General features: G+C 43.4%; 1 protein-coding gene across 5 annotated transcripts in view; it reads left to right on the top strand.

Moving 5' to 3' along the window:
• The first annotated feature begins 7226 nt into the window (after positions 1-7226).
• APBA1 (amyloid beta precursor protein binding family A member 1) overlaps positions 7227-11536 on the top strand; it is a 255799-nt gene continuing 251489 nt past the window's right edge. For 3 of the 5 annotated variants that reach the window (XM_077148380.1, XM_077148382.1, XM_077148381.1), the window contains exon 1: positions 7227-7445. The gene's annotated coding sequence lies outside the window, so the exon portion shown is untranslated. The remainder of the gene's footprint in view (positions 7446-11536) is intronic. The other 2 variants (XM_077148391.1, XM_077148390.1) reach the window with 2 other exon arrangements.

The raw sequence follows: 11536 nt of genomic DNA, 5'->3' as shown, positions 1-11536 counted from the left end.
ATAATACCTAAGTAGACCCTCCTAAGTGTGTGTGTGTGGGAAAGGCACCATACAAGCAGGGCAAGAAAGAAGAAAACAAGAACTGAAAAATTCTCCTCTGTTAAACAAAACCTAAGCTAGAGGTCCAGAAAAAGCTGAGCTGAAAGAACAGATAGACAACAAATTCATCCAGCAAGAAAACCCTAGGTAAAAGAAGTGAAAGCAATCTCCAGAATAAACTAATAAAGGTAATTAAATGCCTAGACACCAGCAAAATATAACAAATCACACTAGGAAATTGAAGATATGGCCCAGTCAAAGGAACAAACCAACAATTCAAATGAGATACAGGAGCTGAAACATTTAATTCAGAATATACGAACAGACATGGAAAACCTCATCAAAAACCAAATCAATGAATTGAGGGAGGATATAAAGAAGGCAAGGAATGAACAAAAAGAAGAAATTGAAAGTCTGAAAAAACAAATCACAGAACTTATGGGAATGAAAGATAAAGTAGAAGAGATGAAAAAAACAATGGAAACCTACAATGGTAGATTTCAAGAGGCAGAACATAGGATTAGTGAACTGGAGGACAGAACATCTGAAATCTGTCAGGCAAAAGAAAATATAGGGGAAAAAATGGAAAGATATGAGCAGGGACTCAGGGAATTGAAGAACAATATGAAGCGCATGAATATATGTGTTGTGGGTGTTCCAGAAGGAGAAGAGAAGGGAAAAGGAAGAGAAAAACTAATGGAGGAAATTATCACTGAAAATTTCCCAACTCTTATGAAGGACTTAAAATTACAGATCCAAGAAGTGCAGCATACCCCAAAGAGAATAGATCCAAATAGACATACTCCAAGACATTTAATAATCAGAATGTCGAATGTCAAAGAGAAAGAGAGAATCTTGAAAGCAGCAAGAGAAAAGCAATCCATCACATACAAGGGAAGCCCAATAAGACTATGCATAGATTTCTCAACAGAAACCATGGAGGCAAGAAGACAGTGGGATAATATATTTAAATTATTAAAAGAGAAAAACTGCCAACCAAGAATTCTATATCCAGCAAAATTGCCCTTCAAAAATGAGGAAGAAATTAAAACATTTTCAGACAAAAAAATCACTGAGAGAATTTGTGACCAAGAGAGCAGCTCTGCAAGAAATACTGAAGGGAGCACTAGAGACAGATACGAAGGCAGAAGAGAGAGGTGTGGAGAAGAGTGCAGAAAGGAAGACCATGAGTAAAGGTAAAAAGAAGGGAAATTAGAAGGACATTTAAAAGCCAAAAGGCAAAATGGTAGAGGAGGGTACTGCCTGGGCAGTAATAACACTGATGTTGATGGATTAAGCTTCCCAATTGGGGGACATGGACTGGCAGAATTTATTAGGGAATGGGACCCATCTATATGCTGTCTCTACTCAAAGGACATGAGGGCAAGGACACAAATGGACATTTGCACACCAATGTCTATAGCAGCATTATTTACAATTTCCAAGAGATGGAAACAGCCAAAATGTCCATCAACAGATGGGTGGCTAAACAAACTGTGGTATACACATACGATGGAATATTATGCAGCTATTAGACAGAATAAAGTTATGAAGTATGTAACAACATGGATGGACCTTAAGGACATTATGCTGAGTGAGATTAGCCAGAAACAAAAGGACAAATACTGTAAGGTCTCACTGATATGACCTGACATTAGTGAATAAACTTGGAATATGTTGTTGGTAACAGAGACCATCAGGAGATAGAAATAGGGTAAGATATTGGGTAATTGGAGCTGAAGGGATACAGACTGTGCAACAGGACTGGATACAAAAACTCAGAAATGGACAGCACAATACTACCTAACTGTAATACAATTATGTTAAAACACTGAATGAAGCTGAATGTGAGAATGACAGTGGGAGGAGGGCTAGGGGCACAAATGAAATCAGAAAGAAAGACAGACGATAAAGACTGAGATGGTATAATCTAGGAATGCCTAGAGTGTATAATGACAGTGACTAAATATACAAATTTTAAAAATGTTTACATGAGGAAGAACAAAGGAATGTCATTACTGCAGGGTGCTGAAAATAGATGGTAATTAATATTTTAAAATTTCAACTTATGTGTGAGACTAAAGCAAAAAATGTTTATTTGGTACAAAATTTATATTTTGACTAGTGCATTTCCTAATATAACTTATGTAGATAGCTTGGTTGAACAACATAAGTACATGGAACCTTGGGTAGGACATGAGATTTTGTTGGTTTGTCCAGAGTGATGCCCCGATGAATCCCAGGGTGATTTGATCAGTGAGCGGAAAAGTATTTGCAAAGTCCCCTTTGGAGAATGGTGAGAACGGGGGAAAATCCAACCTCACCAAGTTGAATTCTTGATATTCTTACAAGCAGTGTGGACAACCAAAGCTATAGTCTAAGCCCCCCAGTCTTGGGGTTTGTTCATATGAAACTTAACCCCACACAGGATAGGTCAAGCCTACTTAAAATTAGGCCCAAGAATCACCACCAAGAGAGCCTCTTTTGTTACTCAGATGTGGTTTCTCTCTCCAGCCAACACAACAAGCAAACTCAATACCCTCCCCCTATTTATGTGGGACATGACTCCCAGGGGTGTGGACCTTCCTGGCAACGTGGGACAGAAATCCTAGAATGAGCTGGACTCGGCATCAAGGGATTGAGAAAAACCCTAGAATGAGCTGAGACCCAGCGGCAAGGGATTGAGAAAATCCTCTCGACCAAAAGGAGGAAGAGTGAAATGAGACAAAGTGTCAACGGCTGAGAGATTCCAAACAGAGTCGAGAGGTTATCCTGGAGGTTATTCTTACGCATTAAGTAGATATCACCTTGTTATTCGAGATATAATGGAGAGGCTGGAGGGAACTGCCTGAAAATGTAGAGCTGTGTTCCAGTAGCCATGTTTCTTGATGATAATTGTATAATGGTGTAGCTTTCACAGTGTGACTGTGTGATTGTGAAAACCTTGTGCCTGATGCTCCTTTTATCTACCTTGTCAACAGATGAGTAGAACATATGGAATAAAAATTAAAAATGGGGGGAACAAATGTTAAAATAAATTTAGTTTGAAATGCTAGTGATCAATGAAAGGGAGAAGTAAGGGGTATGGTGTGTATGGTTTTTTTTTTCTGTTGTCTTTTTATTTCTTTTTCTGAATTAATGCAAATGTTCTAAGAAATGATTATGATGATGAATATGCAACTATGTGATGATATTGTGACTTACTGATTATATATGCAGAATGGAATGATCACATATTAAGAATGTTTATGTTTCTTTCCTGTAATTTTTTTTTAAATTAATTTTAAAAATTTAAAAAAATATGTAGATACAGTATCTCTAAAAGCTGCAAATATTCCACTGTAAAGGCATATCATTCTACATACCAATACCCTTATTACTGAACATTGGGTGAAAATTTCTGATTTTTACCATTATGAGCCTGGGATGAACAAGATAGGTGATGTTTTTGTTCCCCTTTGTCTCTTTCCTCCTCTTCATGGTACCCAGACCTTGCTCTATCCCCAACCAGCCATGTCATCTGGGGACAACTGACCCAGCTCCAGTAGTGAGGGGTGCCTGGTTTAAGCCAGTCTGTGTGACCCACTCCCCTAGCCCTGGAGATTAATTCAGAGAGGGGAATATATCCCACACAGAACCACTAGTGAAAAAGGACTCTATGTTTCCATGACAGGCTTCACTCAAACTTCATTTCAGAGGCAGAAATACTATATGAGGCACGAGAATGTCTTCCAGTGTATCAGATAAACAGTCATAGCACTGAATTCTGGTTGGAATCATTAAAGGGTACAGGGTCTGAGATTCAGGAAAACGATAAAGACAGCCTAACTTGTTCAGAGAACAGAAAGGAAAAGGAGTCCCATCTGTAGCCAGGGCAGAATTCATGTCCAAAGAAAAAATTGGTGAAATAAGAATCAGCATTTCAAAGTGTACATATTAAAGTTTAGGATAAGTCCATTTCATAATGGCATATTTTGTTCATTCATTTAAAATGCGATGACAAACATGACTATACTGTAAATAAGAAGATGCTGGATTACCAAGGGTTAGCAAAACTGAAATCCTTGAGAAAATCTTCGTTACTTGCAGCCTGTTGAGTGTGTGTCCTACATACAACCTCAGCTCACAGGATTTAAACTCAAGGATGAGATGCAAAGAAAGTAATCACTGAAGAACATGAAATCAAAAAAAGTTTTGACTGCTATCAGGAGAGGCGAGTCCAATTTTGGCTGTTCAGAACCATAACAAAGGCTATACTGGTGGACACGGCTCTAATATAAACCCAAGTCACCTGGCACAGTGTCAATAGTATTGTCACCTGATACTGTCACCACAATGGCTGGAAGGTTCCCAGTGTCCACTACATTGCTTTCTGAAACATTAAATAGCAGTTTGCCCCTTGTGATGGGGGTAGGTGGATACAAATGTTTGATGTGGCTTATACGAATACTTTTAATAAAGAAGAAAATTACTAGTAAAGCAGGCCCAGAATAATTATAGATAGAACAGACAGATCAAAGGGAGAGTTAAAACAGGTATGAAAGTCATATGGTTCCACCAGTTCCTAGAATGAGCTGCAGATATGGCTTTGAGTTTCCTACCAGCCAAGGCGCAGAGCACAATATGAACACTTGTGATAATGATCTGCATTGTCCATAAGGAATAGACATAGCTGTGTTTTTCATCAGGGAAAGGGAGGAAGTTTTCCAGATATGACTATTTGGTGGTTAATTAGTTTTTGGAGGTCTCTAATCTGCCATTATAATAATTACTGCTTTCCTTTATATGGCATTTAATACTTTGCAGAGTAATTTCACATACTTTCCTTAATCTGCGCAAAAATCCTGTGATGCAAGAGTGAAGGGGAAGGTATTATTAAAGCAATAATGTACTGCCTCTCATGCATCTAGGAACCTTGTCTAACTGGGGACACAGCACAAAAAGTAGAAAATAAGCAGAAAGATCTCAGAGATGTCAAACCAGATGGCACCAAGTGTATGCATAGAAAAGAACCTCTCAGAATCTACCTCCTCTTATCTAACCTGAATTCTAACCAGGTTAGTTAATTCCCTTCCTAAAACTACAGGAGCTTACAAGTAACAAAACAGGAACTGTTACAGGGAGGCACTCTGAAAGCCCCCAAATCTGTCACTTATGAAAGCAGACACAAGAACTTAAACAAACAATTGCAGATAGTGTAAATTTTGAAAACTCCAAACCCTCGCCAAGTAGGATAAACTGGGACTTGCTCTGAGTCTCTCAGTCCTGGACTCTGACCCTCCAGAAGTCGGTTCATCACTCTGGGATTTTTTCCAGAAATTGTAATGTGATCATGATTGCTTCTCTCAGCCCTCACAGACCTTCAGTGACTTTCTAAGGCAAAAAAGGTAAAATCCTTAATTAAAATGGCCTTCAAGATGCTGTTGCCTGCCTCTCCAGACTCATTTCACACACACTCCTCACTCCAGCCCTACCTGCTTGCTTGCACTCTTTCTTCTCTCTGCCTAGTAGTGTCTCCCTTCTGCCTCTCCTGGGTAATTTGAAATGCCATTTCCTTGGAAAGGCTTACCTGATCTTCGAGTACAGATTAGGTTCCCTAGGACACCCCTAACACCTCAGCATCCAATTGAACACTTGTCAGAGTTGCACTTAATTATGTCCAATAGTTCAGTATTTATCTCCTCCAGTTTTCTGAGAGCCCTGAGAGAACAAGGACCTTGTCTGCCTTGGACATATGTTGAATAAATATTAAAAAACAAATACATACATAGCAAGGACAAGCATGATATATCTCAATATATAATATTTCAGTCTTACTAAAAGTTGATTTTGAGGGGGAAGCTATTGTTTTCTTTATTTAAGAAAAAATGATTCATTATGGATAGAATGAAAAATTCATATGAATTTAAAAGCTAAAACACAAGACTTCCAGAATGCTTCAGGCTACGCCCCCATATTTTTCTGGAAGCATTGTGCTTAACATAATAAATTCTCAGCTATATGGAAACATGGTGTAAAAAAAAAAAGATCCATTTCCAAGGGTTCTGTATAACCAAAGCTTATTTTCATTTTACTGGATGAGAATATGTGTGCGAAAAGCACTTTGCAAACTCTTAAGTGTGTGTGCAAATGTAAGTTGTTATGATTACCGCTGAATTTTTATCCGAAGGGGGGAAATGATGTGGTTCATTTTCACCGCTAATTAGAGGCGGGGCTGGCGCCAGGACCTGGCCTCCTGAGACCTCATCAGCCCACTGCACTTCATTAATGCATAGCACCTGCTACCTGGTTCCTGCTGCAAAGGGCTCCCCCCCTCTCTCCCGAGCCAGAGGCCATAACTGGGGCGGATGCCCTAACCCAGGCTCAAATACACTTTAAGCTCCAATCAACCAGAACTGAGAAGCGGGTAAGAAAACCCACGCCACACATTTCCCGGCAAGATAATACAGAGACTTTCTGCTCTTCCGGACGGGACTCGGCAGCTTCCCACCAGGGCCGCAACCTGGCCAAGCTTCGCTCTGGTCCAAACCCGCGGCTCTCCCCCGTGCGGCGGAAACGGAGAACTGCAGCGCTTTCCAGAGACCCTGTCAATCTTCTTTCCGGAGAAGTGCTGGGAGTATTTAAGAGGCCGGGGAAGCGGGAAAGCTCCGTAGTAACTAAGGAAAGAGAACAACCCTCAGGAGCCGACGCGGTTGCCCGAATTCGTGGTCAGCTCCTACGCACAGAGGTTGGCCAAGACGGCGGATTAGGAAATCGCCGACCCCTTGGGCTTCCGCTGAGAAGGGTGGAGGTCTCCGTTAGTCCCCTCTGGGAGGCAGTCGCGTTTCCCTCTCTCTGTCCGGCCAGTCCGGAGACCGAGAAGTGGCCGGAGAGCGCAGGATCAGGGCGAACGCACTCTAAGGCTCGCTCGCCGGGTCTGGGCGCGAGGAACAGATACAGGGCCGGATGCCCCCCATACCCACCCGAGCCGCGTAGGGAATACGGCCCGCCGAGAACGCGGGTGCCTCGAGCTCGCGCGTTGCGCGCGCAGGCGGGTGGGCGTGGGAGGCAGGGGCGCTACTAGCACGCGGCGTGCGCGCGCGCGCCCTCCCTCGCAGGCCTGCCCAGCCCCGGCCCGGCGCGCGTCACGAGGGGCAAGCCCGCAGGCGGGAGGGCTGGAAGGCGGGTGGAGGGAAGGGGGTGGGGCCGCGGGACCTGAGGGGCCCGAGCGGCGGTTGCGGAGCGGGGTGAGGGCGGCGGTGGTTTAGGCGGCGGCAGCGGCAGCGGTGGCGGCAGCGGCAGCGGCAGAAGATGGTGGCGTTGGAGGTAGGAGCGGCTGGAGCGGAGCTTTATTCCCAGGCTTGGCACAGACGCTGTCATTAGCGCCGTCTGCTCCCGCGGGCCAGCGGATCCAGCTGTCAGGCAAGGTACCACCGCCAGGGAGGGGCGTGTGGGAGGGTGGGGGTGCCCAGCGCTGATGCCGCCGGCGACGGAGCCCGGGTCCCCGTCGAAGGGTGCCCCTGGGCGCGAAAGGGGCTGCGTGGAACAATAGTGCGGATGAAGCAGGGACAGCAGGAGACCTTCTGGGGCAATGCCTTTAGCCATCGAGCTGGCAGAGCGGGGGAAGGGAGCATTGAGGGGAGAGTCGCCTGGTGTCCGAGTAGATGCACGCTGAGATGCCAGGGCTCTGAGGGCAGCTGGCGGGCCTGATGATAGTCATGACCAGACTTGTGCGTGTGTGTGTGTGTGTGTGTGTGTGTGGGAGAGAGAGAGAGAGGGAGGGAGAGAGGTAGGTACAGCAGAGGAGGTGGGGTGAGGGCATTGGACCGGAGGTGTTGGGGATGACATTTCCAGGAACCCCCGCTAGGATCCCTCATCTGTCACTGACTCTCCGGGAGGAGTGCCGTAATAGAAATGGTGAGGTGGGCAAGATGCATTTGGTGTGTGAAGTGTGGAGGGAGGGAGTGAGGAAGGGGCGGGTTTGTAAAATCCTGTGTGTTTGAGTGTGTGTATGTGTGTGCACGTGTGTGATTTCATCTAGGCTTCCCAAACTGCGCCCCAAACCCAGGGATCTGTTGGTCCCCTGACTTGCTCTCACGAGCCCAAACTGTGGTACAGAGTTTGTTATTTTGACCCTGAAACTCAGTACAGTCTCTGTTCTGCTCCTGCGTGTGGATTGCTCCGGTCTCGGCATTCTCGTTTCCCCTTTCTCCCGCCCCTTGACGCGGGGATGTGGAAGTGGGCATGCAGCTGTGGGGCGCATGGCAGGGAAACAAGATCATGGTTACACTCTCTGGGCGTGCTGGTGTCCCCCCTTTTTAAGGGGGCTTCCACCCCGAGACACTTTCTCCTGGTCTTAGCCTATGTTCTGTAGGGGTCTTAGACGCCCTGACTCTGCAGTTTCTATTGTTTATCTCTTGTCTGACCTGAAGGAGGGAGGTCATTAATGGACCCATTCCTCTCCCTGTCCCCACAGTTTTGAATGCCAGTGTCCAACTATACCTTCCCCCTTCACATTTAAACACTGGGGTCCTTGTGGCTGAAGGGTGGGTGGTCTTTGTGATGATTCTTTTAGAAAGAACTCTAGGGGTGGGGGTATGTATAGATAGAGATAAATGGGGGGAGGGAGAGAATATTTTAAAAGAAGAAAATTGTACTGAGACCTGTTTGGCATCCCCTTGGTCAGCATCACACAGCCAGGGTGTTTTCCTGAGGAAAGTGGATACTTTCTTTCTGCTGCTAGTGACATCCACTCTCCTACCTTTCAAAATGGCTAGGTAGGGCTATGTATCATTGGAAACTGAAACCCCCCAGGCCGATGATGATGGTGTCTTGGATGGATGAAGTCCTTGCCTTCCTGCCTGGTGTAGTCCCTTAGTAGGGGATGTGAGAAATGTCAGGCTAGCAATAGGTCACCCAGTGGGAGCCAGGAGACAGAGATGCACCCAGAGTCTATGTCTGTTTAATTGTCTCTGCGTGATAAAGATAGGCTTGTGTGGGGATGGGTAGAGAGAGATAGGAAGGCATATGGTATATCCCCGTGTGTGTCCACTGCGGTTTGACTCCCTGCGCCTCTGTTTCTCCCGCGGTGTTCGTAAGAATTAGTGCACCTTTATGCTTAACATACTGGTACCTCTTTATTAAAATGTTGTATGACTAGATTAACCTGCCTAGAATGTATTCTGGTCATAATATCTTAAATTCTACTGCATTGCTGTCAGAATCCAAACTGGCTGCCCCAGTCCTCTTTGAAAAGCCTGTAGCAGTCATGGCTACACAGGTAAATATATAACACGTTGGCATCAGAGTTCTTTTTCTTGTTTCCTTTGTTTTAAAAAAAACATTTTTTTTTTTGGTAGAGGTTGCATGCTATTATTGTTAAATTGGAAATAATAATAAAACTAGACCTATCCATATATCGCTTTTTTCCTTCCCACTTTTCTTAATTAATGATGATATAGAGACCAGGTGCTCTTGAAGCTGCCATCATGAAGTATTTCCCCGTTTCCCCATGTCCTTCAAGTAAAGCTTTTTAAAATTTTAATGTGAGGTTGTTGGATCTCATCCAAGATTTAGGGATAGCTTTATAGAAATAAATTTTGCATCTTAGTTCTTACTTTCTTATTAGTTCTGCCAAATCTCTTTCTCAGAAAAGTACTTACGGAATTTTAAAACGTTGTAAGAGGTTTTTTTTTTTTTTAATGTCATCTTTATATTTGCAAGTAAAATCCAGAGATGTAAATGTCTTACATGAAAGTTCAACAGTATCAGGAATTTCCAAGGTAATAAACTATGTTTAAAGTAAGAGGAGTTATACAGCAATCCAATTGATGATTCAGATATTAGTAATTTCCTTTCTTATGTAAATGTAATAATTTTTAATATGCAATACCTGGATTTCCTAAAGGTTAGTCTGCTAAGGTTAATGATACAGCTTGAATCCTGTAATTCAGTCTGGTAAACACGTTTACCTTTTGCTGTAGTCCGCAGCAGGCCATTTGTTTTGCAAGTATGCCTTTTTTTCACTTTAAGTAGCATTAATGCGTTTCTCTTCCATTTTGTGTCTCTTAAAGAACTTTGTTTTCTAGAAGACTTGTAAGTAAAAGACATTTGCAAACTGACCTATGTGGGTAAAAGGAATAAACTATGGTAATATAGGAAAATAGGACTTTTATCCTATAAGGAAAAAGTTGTTGTTGCTAAAATTGAGAGAAGTTTAAGCTTTGAAATCCAAAAGTTAACCCTTTGGACTATAATAATTCATTTACAAATATTTGTAATTGTTTATCATGTCTTAGGCTCTGTTTACCTGTGGATAAGGGATAGAGGATATTGAGAGGGTTGGAGATTTGAAGAATAAGGAGATGTAGATTCTGTCCACAGGAAGTTCGCAGCCTAAGAGGAGAAAAGGAGTATGTGTATAACTCACTATAACATGGTAGAAAATGGTAAGTGCCAAAAAAAAAGTGATATTTCTGCAGGACTGTGGGAATTCACAAGATACAGCAAAGACTTCTGATGAAATAATCAGGGAAGGTCACATGGAAGAGATAGCATTCGAGCTGAGATTTATAAAGGTGGTGTTTGGGCTGGCAGGGTGGAAGGATGTGCTTGGGGGTGGAACAACACAGAAAAGTCCAGATGAGAAGGTGTGTGCATGCACAGGCAACAGAGTGGTTCACTTTGGTGAACCAAAGGAAATGCCAAGAGATGCCATGAGATATAAGACAAGAGAGGAATTTGGCCAAGACTGTGGAGCAACTTGTATGCAAGCTAAGGAATGTAGACTTTATTCAGTAAGTAGTGATGAGCCACTCAGTGTTTCTGAGGAAGAGGACCGACAGGATCAGAATTGTGCTTTGGGGTAATACTCTTGTAGCATTGTGTTGGATGTATTGAAATGAGAAAAGCCTGGTGGTAGGGAAACTAAATAGAACCTATTGTCTTATAAAGGACATGAGGAAATGAAGCAGTGGGAGTGAAGAGGAGGGGACAGGCCTAGAAGAGGGGGTGCAGGCATAGTCTGGGGAACTTGAACACTGATTAGAAATGGGGGGAAAGGAGAAGGGAAGTCGAAGATCATTGTCACACTTAGCTGAGAGAATGGTTGGGTCATTGTCAGAAAGATGTTTCCAAGGAGGAGGAGGAGGGGGATGAAAGAAAAGAAAAGTTTCATTTTGGGCACGATACATTTGTCCAAATGAAGGGACCAGAATACAGTACAGGCATAGAGCTTTGGAGAGAGAGCAGAGCCACAGAGAGAAATTTGTAAGTCATCAGCTTAGGAGCAATTTTGATGTCCTAGCAATCATCAGTTAAGAAAATGAAGAGAGTGGAAGCAAAAGGTAAAGGTGAGATCCTTAAAGAATGCCTATATATGGGGGTGAAGAGAAAACAAAGAGGATGCAAACAATATTAAACAAGTGGTGTTGGGAGAAATGGTGTAAGTGGGGTACAGTGTCGGAGAAGCCAAGAACAGCTAGGGGAATCACCCTTGTTTATGCAGCACACTCCATGG

The sequence above is a fragment of the Tamandua tetradactyla genome, chromosome 2 (genome assembly GCF_023851605.1).
Source record: "Tamandua tetradactyla isolate mTamTet1 chromosome 2, mTamTet1.pri, whole genome shotgun sequence".
In the NCBI taxonomy this organism is placed as follows: Eukaryota; Metazoa; Chordata; class Mammalia; order Pilosa; family Myrmecophagidae; genus Tamandua; species Tamandua tetradactyla.
Note: the sequence above shows the minus strand (reverse complement) of the source record. Positions and strands in the feature narration are given on the sequence as shown.